This window comes from Urocitellus parryii, chromosome 10 (genome assembly GCF_045843805.1).
Source record: "Urocitellus parryii isolate mUroPar1 chromosome 10, mUroPar1.hap1, whole genome shotgun sequence".
Taxonomy (NCBI): domain Eukaryota; kingdom Metazoa; phylum Chordata; class Mammalia; order Rodentia; family Sciuridae; genus Urocitellus; species Urocitellus parryii.
Genome location: NC_135540.1, coordinates 45,866,881 through 45,880,225, shown reverse-complemented (window position 1 = coordinate 45,880,225; position 13,345 = coordinate 45,866,881).

The window sequence follows — 13,345 nt, the reverse complement described above, 5'->3', positions numbered from 1 at the left end:
TTTAGTAGGGGTTCAATAAGTTAAAAAATATTCTCTCTCCTCCAATGATTCACAATTTCATAAAGATCACAACAAATGTTTTCCATATTTTTTTAAGAGGGAGAATTTTTTAATATTTATTTTTTAGTTTTCAGCGGACACAACATCTTTGTTTGTATGCGGTGCTGAACCCTGGCCGCACGCATTGCCAGGCGAGCGCACAACTGCTTGAGCCACATCCCCAGCCCTGTTTTCCATATTTTTAAGAAGTCATATATAACTTCTCCAAAAATATGGGCACTGAGTTGGAAGAGAAATCTTATTTTATTTTTTCGTACTGGGGATTGAATTCAGGGATGCTTTACCACTGATCTACATCCCCAATCCTTTTTATATTTTTTATTTTGAGACAGGGCCTTGCTAAATTACTGAAACTGGCCTTGAACTTGCAATTCTCCTGCCTCAGCCTCCCAAGTTGCCGGATTACAGGCATGTGACACTGTGATTGGCAAGATAAGTCATTTTTATCTTTAAGAGTTCATGGATATTAATCTTTCTATTACAAAATTCTTCACACTTGGGTAGCTTCAATCCTTTTTTGTCTTGTTGCCCAGCATGTGTCTGCAACCACTTCTTCCTCTGGAGGTAATCAGGGAATAGAGGCTAATTTTAATATTGCCATAAGCAAAACATAATTAGGAAAGTAAATCTGCTGTGCCAGATGCACATTATTCATTTCAAAGTCAATATGTAATATGGCTTTAAAAACTAATTTGCTGCTTGACATTCTTCGGGGGGTTATCAGGGCTTTGCATAGGACCTCACAGTCAACTCTCCATAATATTTGCTGAATGGATTTAATGTATTCTTTTTGTTAGTAAAATAGTAAAAACATCATCTTCTAGACTTTTCTCTGGGAAGACATGTGTTATTCTTCTATACCACCAGTGCCCAGCTCAGTGCAAGGCACATATAGAACCTGAATGGAACTGACTCATGGACTCAGGATATGTGCTTTTGAAATTCAGTATGAATAATGCTAAACTCCCAAAGAATTACAAGTACCACTGATTTTTCAAAAGGATGTGAATCCACTCTTCTATGCATATCCACTTATTTTTCTAGAGTTATCTATAGAGCTATGATTTTCAACTTCTTTTTTAGTTCACAGCATACTATTTTTATTTTATTTCAAATTTCCTCTCTGACTCACCAAATGTGATATGCTATACATTCATTTGAAGTAAAATTAATTGTAAATCTGTTTGTTTTTTTTTTAAATTACTCAGTACCTCATGAAATAAATGGAGATACTGTAAAGTATTTGAAACCATGATGGAACATTCACACTCTGGAGATTCCAGGATGTGATATTTTAGTAGCTTCGTAGATGGGCGAATACTAAGGATAACTTTCTCATATTTTCTCTCTAATCCCTCTCTCTAATTCAACTGCTCTGTTCTCTGTAGGTGTAGGTTGCTGTTTACTCTGAGTAAACAGAGCACAAGCTTCAGCTTGGAGTTCTCCAATCTAAGAAAGAGAAATTCTCCCAAGCCCTACCTTTACTTTTTGAAATCAAAGGGTAGAATCTCTGTAGTTCATTTCAGAGAAAGTATACAAATTACTGTGACAGTCTGCATTTTGGCTTCTGGCAACTTGTCTTTTGTCAATAGAGAACCTCCCCAACCCCTCTCCCCCTCCTCAGGAGTATTTAAAAATCTCTCAGCTTTCTCACCACAGGGGGCCCATGCCAATCCAGCATGGGCATCGCAGAGTCTCCTCTTATTGACAATCGCACTCAACTTTCCAAGGTGTGGGACACTACAGAGACGAAGGAAATGAACACCTCAGTATCTTCCCACGTTATAACACACATTAGCCTTAGGAATTTTTGTCAAATGTGGCAGGAAGGTCAAACGGGGATAAAACATTACTGCAAGAGCTCAGCCTGGAGATAAACTTTTAAGTGCCAAGTGAGATTACACAGTCTCTCTAGCTCCAAAGGATTGCTTTGACTTGTTCCTTATTCTTTCCCCCATTTTTATCCCCTTTTCTCCTCATTGAGGTCTTCTTTGGGGAGCATGTGACACAGTGAGCAAAGATAACACATCCCATTGAATCTATGATAGGCAGAATCCAGTCTGTGGGTTAGTGACAGCATCCACCTGTTCCTGAGACTTGGAACCATGGGAGTTGAGAGTTAATGACAAGCCATCTTGCACATTTAAGCTTCCAGAAGAAACCTAGTCTGGCTTTTGAGCTTGAACATATTCTAAAAGACAGGAACCAGCTAACTTAGCAGAAACTGTCATAAGCAAGGGCTTGCCAAGAGTGGGAGAGGAACTCAACCGTGGCCCAGGAAGCAAAATGATAATCAGCCCAGCCCTGGTTTATTTAGCTCAAAGGAGATTATTTAAAGGAGTATGAGAAGGGATAGGGACTGAAGTAAGGAATGAGGTGGTTCAGGTTGAACAACAAGTTCAACAGCCAGATGGATGCACCATTATTCCCCTCCTGCTAATTGTAGTTTCAAAATCTCCCATAGGCACATGTGCAAACATAGAAGGGTTATTCATGCGGTGTTTAAGCTGAAATTATTGTATGCATCAGTATAACTTTGTTGAATTAAGTATGATACAATCCATATACAGTTCTATGTTTCTCCTACCCATGTCTATTAAGTGAACTTGGTCAGGTTTCAGTTCAAAGCCTCTTGAGGGCATTCAAGGTAAAAGCATAGGTCTTTGGTTTCTTGTCACTTTACTGAATTCTCTTGTCATTCGTAAGTTTTCCAATAATTTCTCTTATATTTTCCAAATATTCACCATTTAAATGAAAATAATGGCAGTTTAAATTTTTCCTCTTATGTCTTTCATTTCAATTTCTTTCTTTCTTTTCCAGACTGAGGAAAAGGCTGTGTGTTTTACGCAAGAAGCTTATTGACAGTCGTACTCAACTTTCCAATGTGTGGGACACTACAGAAATGAAGGAAAATTCATTGAACCATTGACTATATTCCCAAACCTTTTTAATTTCTTTGTTTTGGGACAGGGTCTTGCTAAATTGCCCAGGCTTGCTTTGAACCTGTGATCCTCCTGCCTCATCCCTCCAAGTGACCAGGATTAGAGGTGTGTGCCGCTGCACCTGCCTTTCATTTTCCTTTCTAAGTGTTCCAGTGTTAAAGAAGAATACTGATAGTAATTATCCTTGTCTTATAATTTTAAGGCATTGCTGTAACTATGTGAAATGCAGACTCTTTTATGTGATGCATGTGGAAACACACATTGTTTGTATCTAGTAATTTCACTTCTAAGAATTCAGTTTACGTGCACTTATTAAACTTATTATTTTTTAGGTTCTTCATAACAGTATTCTCTGTAATTTTTTTAAAAAAATATTTTGTTGTCAATGCATCTTTATTTTATATATTTGTACATGATGCTGAGGATTAAACCCAGTGCCTCACACATTCTAGGCAAATACTCTACCATTGAGCTCCAGCCCCAGCTCTCTCTGGATAATGTTTGAGCCCATTTTCTATTGCTGTAACAAATTCCTAAAGTTGGCTACTTTATTTATTTATTTAGATTCCAATTTCAAAGGCAAAGTCCAATATTGGGCAGACCCATATATTTAGTCTCTGACAAGGCCCTGATAATACATCACAACAAGGCAGAGAAGTGAGAAGAGAAACAGGTGCACGCAGAAGAGGGCAAATGAATGAGTTGTTCTTGTTTTATAACAACTCATCTTACTAGAACTACATGGGATTGCATGACAACTAGCTTAATCCTTTCTGAGGGAAGTGTTCCCTGTTACTTTCCACTGCACTCCACCTTTTAAAGATTCAAGTAGCCCCCTAACACTGCAACTCTGGGACCAGCATATGAGCCTTTTAGGGGAAACCCTCAAATGATCTCCAAACTGTAGCATGTAATGAAGAAAAATTAGAAGCAATCTAAATGTTCAACCCTGGAGAATAAGTCAATAACTTATGGTATATTCACATTATGAAATAAAGTATGTTCTTTTTACCTATTAATACATAACAAATTACTTAAAACAATAAATATTCATTATTTCACGCAATTTTTGTGTGAGACAGCTACATGGCTCTGTCTCTGGATCTATCACGACATTTCAGTCAAGATGTCAGCCAAGGCCGAGGTCATTAGAAGGCTTGACAGGTAGGTGCTGGAGGATCTGCTTCCAAAGCCTCTCACACACAGGGCTTGATAAGTTAGGGCTGGTTACTGAGGTTTCAATTTCTCACCCTAGGGACCTCTTCTATAGGACTGCTTACCTGTCCTCATGATATGGCAACTGGCTTTTTCCCACAGTGAATGATCCAAGAGAGAACAAAGCAGAGGCTACAATGCCTATTATGAAGTCACACTGTTGTTTTTACAATTCCCTTTTGGTTTCACAGATCAATCCTATACCTTGTGGTAGGGGGTTAAATAATGATATGAAGACCAGGAGGCAAGAATTACTAAGGGTGACAGAGGAGGTTGTTACTGTAATCTGTTATCTAGGCCCCAGTGATTCATGTCCTTCCCACATGCAAAATATATTCACCGTCATGAGACCCCAACGGGTTTTGTGCCATTACAACATCGGTTCTAAATCCAGAATCTCATCACTGAAGCAGGTCTGGGGCAGATAAACCTCCTCAGGTAGAGTTATTTCAATATATACCTTCCAGGACAGTTCCTTTCAATCCGAAGACCTGTGAATTAATGAGACAAGTTATCTCCTCCTCTCACATCTGACACAAAATAATGGACTGTCGTAGGATGATGGCTATGGATATTCCCACTTGAAAGTGGGGTGGGGAGGCAGCCTCTTACTACAGCAATTCTTTTTTCTTTTTCTTTTCTTTTTTTTTAAGGGCTGAGGACTGAACTCAGGGCCTTATGTGTGCTATGGCAAGTGCTCTGCCATTGAGCTAAATCCCCAACCAACCCCATGCCATAATAATTCTACATCCGCTTAGGCAAATGTTGGAAGTTCTTTATTTAGGACTCAGATTTACTCTTTCCTGGGAATGATTTTCCACAGCTGTTGGCTGTAACTTCTGGCTCTTCCTTTAACTTTCTGAGTTTTTCTTCCTGTTCCATTAAAGTTAACCCATATTTTATAGTTGATCATTTATAACCTCAGTCTAATTCCTACCTATCAAAATTTGGGTATCTGAAGGCACTTTTTCATTTTGTATGGTTTCTGCTCATTTGGTTCGACCTAACAGAGTTTCTGCTGACATGTATTTCTTAAATTCTGTAGGTTATCTGCAAAAGGGTTTTAAGTAAGGTTTGTTCCATTTAGGCAAAAAGCACACCAATAAATCTCTTCAAGATAGGCCATTTTAAAATTTTGGGCTTTTGTTGAAACTGCTGAGGGACAATGCCTTTAGGCTTCATGGAAGCATTATATAGTTATATGAATCATTCACTTAGATTTTTCTTGATCATGAAAATAAAATTTTGCAGCCTTTACCTCAGTTTCATCTTTGGACCACGTTTCCCTGGATGGATCTTTGACTGGATACCATTTTACATAGACAATTTTAGCATTGTCTGTCATTGGAAACTTTCAGAACCAGAATGTCTTGACTCCTTCTGGTTTAACACTTTTTCCTGTAACTTACCTCTCCTCTCACACGTTGCTATAAGCAGCAAGAAGAATTCAAGCAGCTCTTTCAATACTGCTTGGATATCTGCTTAGCTAGGTAACTGGTTCATTAGATACATTTTCTTTTTTCCATTTTTTTGTTTCATGTGACAATGTTGTTAAATATCACTGTATAACAAAAACCTTTTATCTTTTAGTTTCTGAAAACATTTTCCAGATTTTTCTCTTAGCCCTCACCAGCAGCATTCTTGAAGGTCATCAGGCTCCTGTTAGAAATTTCTTCAATATACTTTATACTTTTGCTTCTCAAAGTCTTTGCCTCTTCCCTGGTGTGAAGTCACTTCTACATTTTGGGTTTTAGTTAGGGTAGTATCCCGTTCATGGTACTGACATAACCATTAGTTATCTATGTGCAACAAGTTAGCCCTAATATGGATGTGTAAAGCAATAAATATTTATTAATGCACACGATTTCTGTGGGAACAGATTAGTTTGGGGGTTCTGACTCAGTTTCTGTGATGACATTCAGTTGGCTAAGGTTACAGTCATCTGAAAGTTTGTCCTGGGTGGGAGGATCCACTTTCATAGTGACCAACTTGAATACCTGAGAAATTAATGCTGGTTGTTGACAGGAAGCCTAGATTTCCTCCACCTGAAGTGGTCTCCACAGGAATGCTTGAATCATCAGGATTTGTCAGCCATTCTTCTCCCATAGTGAAATAATCCAGAAAAGAGCATGGTGGGACCTGTGGTGTCCTTTATGGCCTCACCTTTGATACTTTGATACGGTTGAGACTTTTTCAGGTTGGATAGATGCTTTCCCTACCTCCAGGGAAATTGCTGGCGCCATCACCTCCATCCTCATCGAGCAGATCATTCCCAGGTTCGGACTTCCCACCTCCATCCAGTCAGACAACCATCACCTTCACTTCTCAGGTTGCTCAACTAGTCTCCAAAGGCCTCACTACTCTTGCTATTGAACTCAGGCTTTCCTGGCCCAATTTCCTGCTGTTGACCCTCACCCGAATTCAGGCAGCCTCTAGAGCTGCCTCGGGCCTTAGTCCCTTTGAGCAACTCTATGGGTGCCCTTTCTTAATCAACCAAAGCTTTCCAGTCACTCCCCCTCTCCTGCCGAAGTCTGGCTGGGCACAAATCACGAGCCACTCAAGCAGGAACAAACTTTATTTCTGAACTCCACCAGCACACTCCACACACGCTCCCCGGGAACTCTCCCGAACGCCACCCACACCGCTCCTCCAGGAACACACCACACACCAACCGGAATTCCCACCCCCGGAACTTCACCAACCAACTGGAACTCTTCAGGAATCCCCTTGAGAGCTCCAAAGTAGCGGGGGAGGCAGGCAGTAAAGGTCTAATATACAATTGAATCAACCCAGCATCATCTTAGTGGCTGGCCTCTCAACCGCCATTCTGACTGGCTGTGGCTCCCAGCACTCTCCTTGTGTCCTACCTACCCTGTCTCACACTGCTATGCAAATTCCTAAGGGAACACGCAGACTAGTGCCTTCCTGCGCCATCAGGAAGTTGCTTTAGTATCTTGTAGGTTACACAGATTAGCTGTACTTATTGTGGGAGGGAGCTGCACAGGATCATGAATACAGTAATCATCTAGAGTATGGCTACCATAATGGCACATAGGTAATAATTATGACAGATACCTAACATGATGTGTTTGAAATATCTTTTATGATAGGTTTCATTAAAGGAAACATTAGAAACTGTTCATGCAGTATAATCTAAAAGTTATTTTTAAATAACTTTTTATATTATTGTCTGAATATGTCTGTGTATGCTGAAAAGACCACGTGGGAAAACAAAAATGTTAGCATTGCTTAATTTTGAGTGAGGGGATTATGAATGTTTAAATTTTCTTAATTATTTTTGTGTTTTCAAAATTTTCTACAATGTATATTGACACTTCAATAATTATGAAACATGAATTTTGAGGACACAGTTATAAAAATTATCCTATATTTTATTTTACCTTCTTTAAGATATAAATTACATAATTTTCTCCTAGAACAAAAATTAAAATAAAATTTCTATACCTTTCAAAAAAATCTAATTATAATTTTAAGTGGCAGGAGCCATTAATTCCCAATTTGGCAATTGGTGACTTGTTTCATCTTTTAAGATAATCATGCTGCCAAATTTTAAATTAATATTTATACTAGCACAGATGGATGTGTGTGCATGAATATGTGAATGTGTTCAGTGGCAAGGGGGGGAAAGACTCCTTCAAAAATCCTTCCAGAGAATTACTGCTTAGTAATATTCTTTGGCTATTTAATATTCAGTATGAACAAATAAGTAAAAACCATTATGTTTTATCCTTTACTTGAACACCTGACATTATAATTTTCCCTAAAAATTTGAAAATTTAAGAAGAAATGTAAATATAAAACATTCCCAGGGGAGGGGAGGGGGAGGGAGGAATGGAAGGACAGCAGAATAAAATAGACATTATTATTGCTGTGGGTGTATACGTGACTACATGACCAATGTGATTCTGCAACCTGTACACTCAGAAAAATGAGTAATTATACCCCATCTGATTCAAATGTATGATATGTCAAGATCATTGTATTGTCATGTGTAACTAATTAAAACAAATTAAAAATTTAAAAAAAAAAAAGATTCTTTGGAACAGAAAGACCAAGAAAAGTTTAGCCAAGCTGGATATAAAACTTTCAAAAACATACCAGAATTGAGGTTCTTTGAAGTTTTTCCTGAAAACAGATGCAGAAATCATGTTTTTTTTTTTTTTTTTTTCCTTTGAGTCTAAGAACAGTCCGGGTTCATGAAGTTACTTAATGCACAACTCAGGATTCTGCAACTCTTCCCCAGTCACCTCCTCTCCACTTGGATCAGAGGCTTTGCGGGTTTTTTTTATGTAGTTTCATTGCACACAGATGCCTGGCCGGTGGGGCTGACGTCCATACTCCAGAAATGAGGAGAATCCTAGTCCCTTTCCTCTTGATTCGTAAGTATCTCCAGAAGGGCTAGGAGTGAGTGTTATCAGTCCCTGGTGTTATAAAGCCTAGGAGAGTCTAGACATTTTAACTCATGTGGTCTTTCACTTAGTACCTTGGAATTACTATTAAGGTATTTTAGTGTGGCACATTTCTGAGTTCCTTATAAGTTCCTTGAGGTCAAGGACCATGCCTTTTATTTCTTCTGTTCATCTGATTGGCTAATAACAGTAAATGGCAAACTGTAGGCATGCTAAAAAGACATTCAATTACAATAAATGTTAGACATCAGAAATTAAAGTCTATAGTATGTTCACAATCATGTATTATGTACTGTTGTCACATATTTTTATGTGCACACAAATTGCAAACCAAAATACATTTTTTTTAACTTTTAACACTTCTAATGTAATTAAGAAAAAGGCAAGGGGCTGGGGTTGTAGTTCAATGGTAGAGTGCTTGCCTAGCACATATGAGGTACCACATAAAAGTAAATAAATAAAATAAAGATATTGTGTCCATTTACAGCATTTTTTTCCCTAAAAAAGGAAACATACCAACATATTTACATTTCCTCTTTACTTCTACAGAGCTGTGTTTCTTTCTAGATGATAGTTTCTTTGAGCCTGAAGAACTCTCTTCAATTTTTGTCATAGTGGAGGTTTGCTGATAATGACTTCTCTGTGTTTTCATGTACTTGGAAATGTCTATTTCACCTTCATTTTTTTGTTGTTTTTTTGGGGTACTGGGAATTGAACTCAGAGGCACTCAACCACTGAGCCACATCCTCAGCCTTATTTTGTATTTTATTTAGAGACAGGGTCTCAAGGAGTTGCTTAGCTCCTCACTTCTGCTGAGGCTGGTTTTGAACTCACAATCCTCCTATCTCAACCTCCCAAGCCTCTGGGATTAGAGGTGTGCACCATTGTGCCCAGCCACCTTCATTTTTATTTCCAATTTTTTTTTTAGTTGTAGATGGACACAATACCTTTATTTTACTTATTTTTATGTGGTGCAGGGGATCAAACCCAGGGCTTCTGGCATGCTAGGCAAGCGCTCTACCACTGAGCCACAACCTTGGCCCCACCCTCCATTCTTGAAGTACGTTTTAACTGTATATATGATTTAAGATAGACCTTTTCCTCCTTTAGCACTTTCATTGTCTTCTGGTTTCATAGTTTCTGATGAAAAGTTAGACTTCATAATTTCAGTTGATCCTCTGTAACATAATATTTTTTTTTCTTAGCTGAATTAAAGATTTTGGTCTTCAATTTTTAGAATGTCTGACTATGGTGTGTCTACATAGGATTTTCTTTGAATTTATCCTGCTTATAATTTGTTGATTTTCTTGTATCTGTTGATGTATTTCACAAAATGTGGGAAAGTATTTGAACATTTCTTCTGTTATTTTTAAAAGTATATTCTTTTTATTCCCTTGATTTGAGACTCCAAACACATGTACATTAAACCAGTTGATATTATCTCTTAAGTTACTAAGTTGCTCTTCATTCTTTTAAATATTGTCTCCTTTTTCATTCAGCTGGAATAATTTCTATTGATTTGTCTTCAAGTTTACTGACCCTTCTCTAGCTTCTTATTTGCTGTTGAACACATCCAGGAATGTTTCATTTCAGAAGTTGTGTTTTTAAGTTCTAGAATTTCCATTTGTCTCTCTCTTTCTTTCTTTTTTCCTTTTTTTTTTTTTTTTGTAGTTTCATGTTTTGGTTGAAGTTCCCATCTGTTTACTCATTATTTATATCTCTTTTTTTTTAAGAATATATCTTTTCTTCTTTTTAGAGAGAGAGAGAAAAAAAGAGAGAGAGAATTTTTAATATTTATTTTTAGTTTTTGGCAGACACAACATCTTTGTTTGTATGTGGTGCTGAGGTTGAACCCGGGCTGCACGCATGCCAGGCGAGCGCGCTACCGCTTGAGCCACATCCCCAGCCCAATTGGTTATATCTCTTTACATAATTATTAAAACAAGTTCACAGTAGTTGTTTTCAAGTCCTCATCTGATAACTCAAACATCTGGATCATTTTGGAATATGTTTCTATTGACTGACTTTCTTTTGATGATGGGCCAACATCTTGTTCTTGTTCTTTTGAATGTTTACAAATTTTATATTGTGTGCTGAACATTGTGGATGACCCTTTTTAGGGAGTTTAAATTATGAATTCTCCTTTGAAAGGGCTGGAGTGTGGATCTGCCAGATAGGCAAATTATTGGAGGATCCTCTAAATATTTTCAAATTTGATTTAGGCTTTGTTAGGTTATATTTATGTTGACAGTTTACCTTACTCCTAAGGTATGGCCCTTTTCCTGATGCATGGTCATTATTCCTAAGGTGGAGCCTTTCTTAAGTCTTAACTAAATGTCCAAGGTGCTATTCTTTGCACTTTAGTAGGGATAGAACTCCAATATTTTTCAGAATTGTACAACCCCTGGTAACCCTATTGAGCTCTCAGTCCTCAGTAGCCACTCCTTGCTAAGCCTCATGACATCCCACATGCCCATGCACAATTCACAAGGTGAATTCTCATGCAGACTTCCATGGCTTCCCTTTGGTACAACTCTGTCCTGTCTAGTACTTTGTTCAGTAAATTCCAGCCACATGCACAGACCCACACTCTTACTCTGCCTCCTCAGGTCAGTATGGCCACTTCCTTTTACTTGGGCTCCATCTTTCATGCTTCGGTTTGGAAAGTGTCTCTAAGCAAAAAGTGGGTGTGAACATGGGCTCACTCTTTACATATTCTGTGTCTCAAGAATCCCAGTCCATTTTCTCTTTCCTCCTGCCTGAAAACAGTTGGGACACATATTTTGTCTAGTTTTACAGTTGTTTATAATGGGAGGGCAGGCCCAATATTAATTTTTCATTACTGCCAAACAGAAGTCATCTAAGTCTAGAATAAAAGCTATTATGAGCACAATTTTATCATTGATTAAAGGAATGAATGATATAGTCCTTCAGATCATTTTTAAATGCCATGTTTATGGTGCTCTGGAAGGAAGAAGAAACTGTACAATAGGAAGAGCTGGTTCTTTTAGATGGGCCAAGCCTTATTCTGCCACACTTTGAACAAAAGAGAACAGGAATAATTTTTCATTTCCATCTTTATTAAGGTGAACTTTTCAATAAAAGAAAACCTACACAACACAAAACCCACTCAGAAGGTGACAAAAATATTCATATGTCATTTTATTTTGTATTTCCTCAGTCCTGAATAACCTTCTCCAAACCCAGTATGCTCTGATAAGGCATGTGGTGGAAGGAGCACTAATGATTTTAAATCAGAAAGTCCTGGTTCAAGGCATTGCTTTGCCATTTACTGTACCCTTCATAATCTTCAGCACTTCTGCAAGCCTTGAGTTTCATTTGTAAAATAAAAAAAATACTATTTTCCCTCTCTATGGCACAGAATATTTATGACATTAAAGGCATATTAAAATCATCTTGAAGATTTTATACATTAGCCTTAATGTACTGAATTTAAAAATGGAATCTTAAAATGGAGTTTGTAATACTGCCAGACTTCTTACAAAGATCAAATGATGCATGAAAGAAGCATAAAAGAATGCCTGGTATGTAGTGAATACTCAATCAATTATTAATCTGTATCAGCTAGCTATTGCTGCATAACAAATTACTTCCACATAACGCATGTGGTAGAAAACAACTGTTGGTTCCCCTCAGTCTACAGGTTGTCTGACATGTCTTCTGGAGAGGCTGGGCACATATGTTCTCATCCACATGTTTGGAACACATCTTAGCAATTTTCAAGTATACAATACATTGTTATTAACTATAGTCATCTCATTGTACAACAGATCTTTTGAACTAATTTTTCCTAACTGAAAATTTGTATTCATTGACAATCTTCCCCCACTCAGCCACAGTTCTACTTTGCTTCTTTGAGGTTAACTTTTTTAGATTTCACTTGTGAGATTATAGAGTATTTGTTTTTTGTGCCTGGCTTATTTCACTAACATACTCTCTTGCAGGTTCATCTATGTTGTCACAAAATGCAGGATTTTCCCTTTATTTAAGGCTGAGTAGGATTCCATGGCACATATAAACCACAGTTTCTTTATCCATTCATCTGCTGACAGACTTTTAGGTTGGTTCCACATCTTGGCTATTGTGGATCGTGGGCAATGAGCATGGAATGCAGATGTCTCTTTGACATACTGATTTTATTTCCTTTGTAATATATACCTAGAAGTGTGTTTGCTGGACTATATGGTAGATATATTTTTAATTTTTGGAGAAACCACCATACCATTTTCCACAATGGCTCTCTTAATCATGTGAATAATTTTTGAAGCTCTTTCTTTTGTCAGCGTTGTTTATAACCTCATTGGCCAAGACAGGTCACATAACCAAGCAGGAAGTCAGGCTGGGAGGCACTGCCAAAAAGCAGGGGTATAAAAAGATATGAAAGATTGGTTTAGTAGTACTTTCAATATACATTTCCCTTGTTTATCACCATTATTTGTATTTAATTCTGCAATTAACTCAAGTAAATTATATCTTTCTTTCACATATACTTACTTTCAGACCATGTCAGTCATGTTAGAATAAAACAAACAAGGAATGGCAAAAAGAAGACTATTGATTATTTATCTTTCTTAAAAGAATTGGGTTTCATAATAAAGAACACACAGAGTAGCTTATCAAAAGGCCAAAAATATGATTGGCATTCTCTCCATCATCGTCTTTCCTAATCTTTCTCTA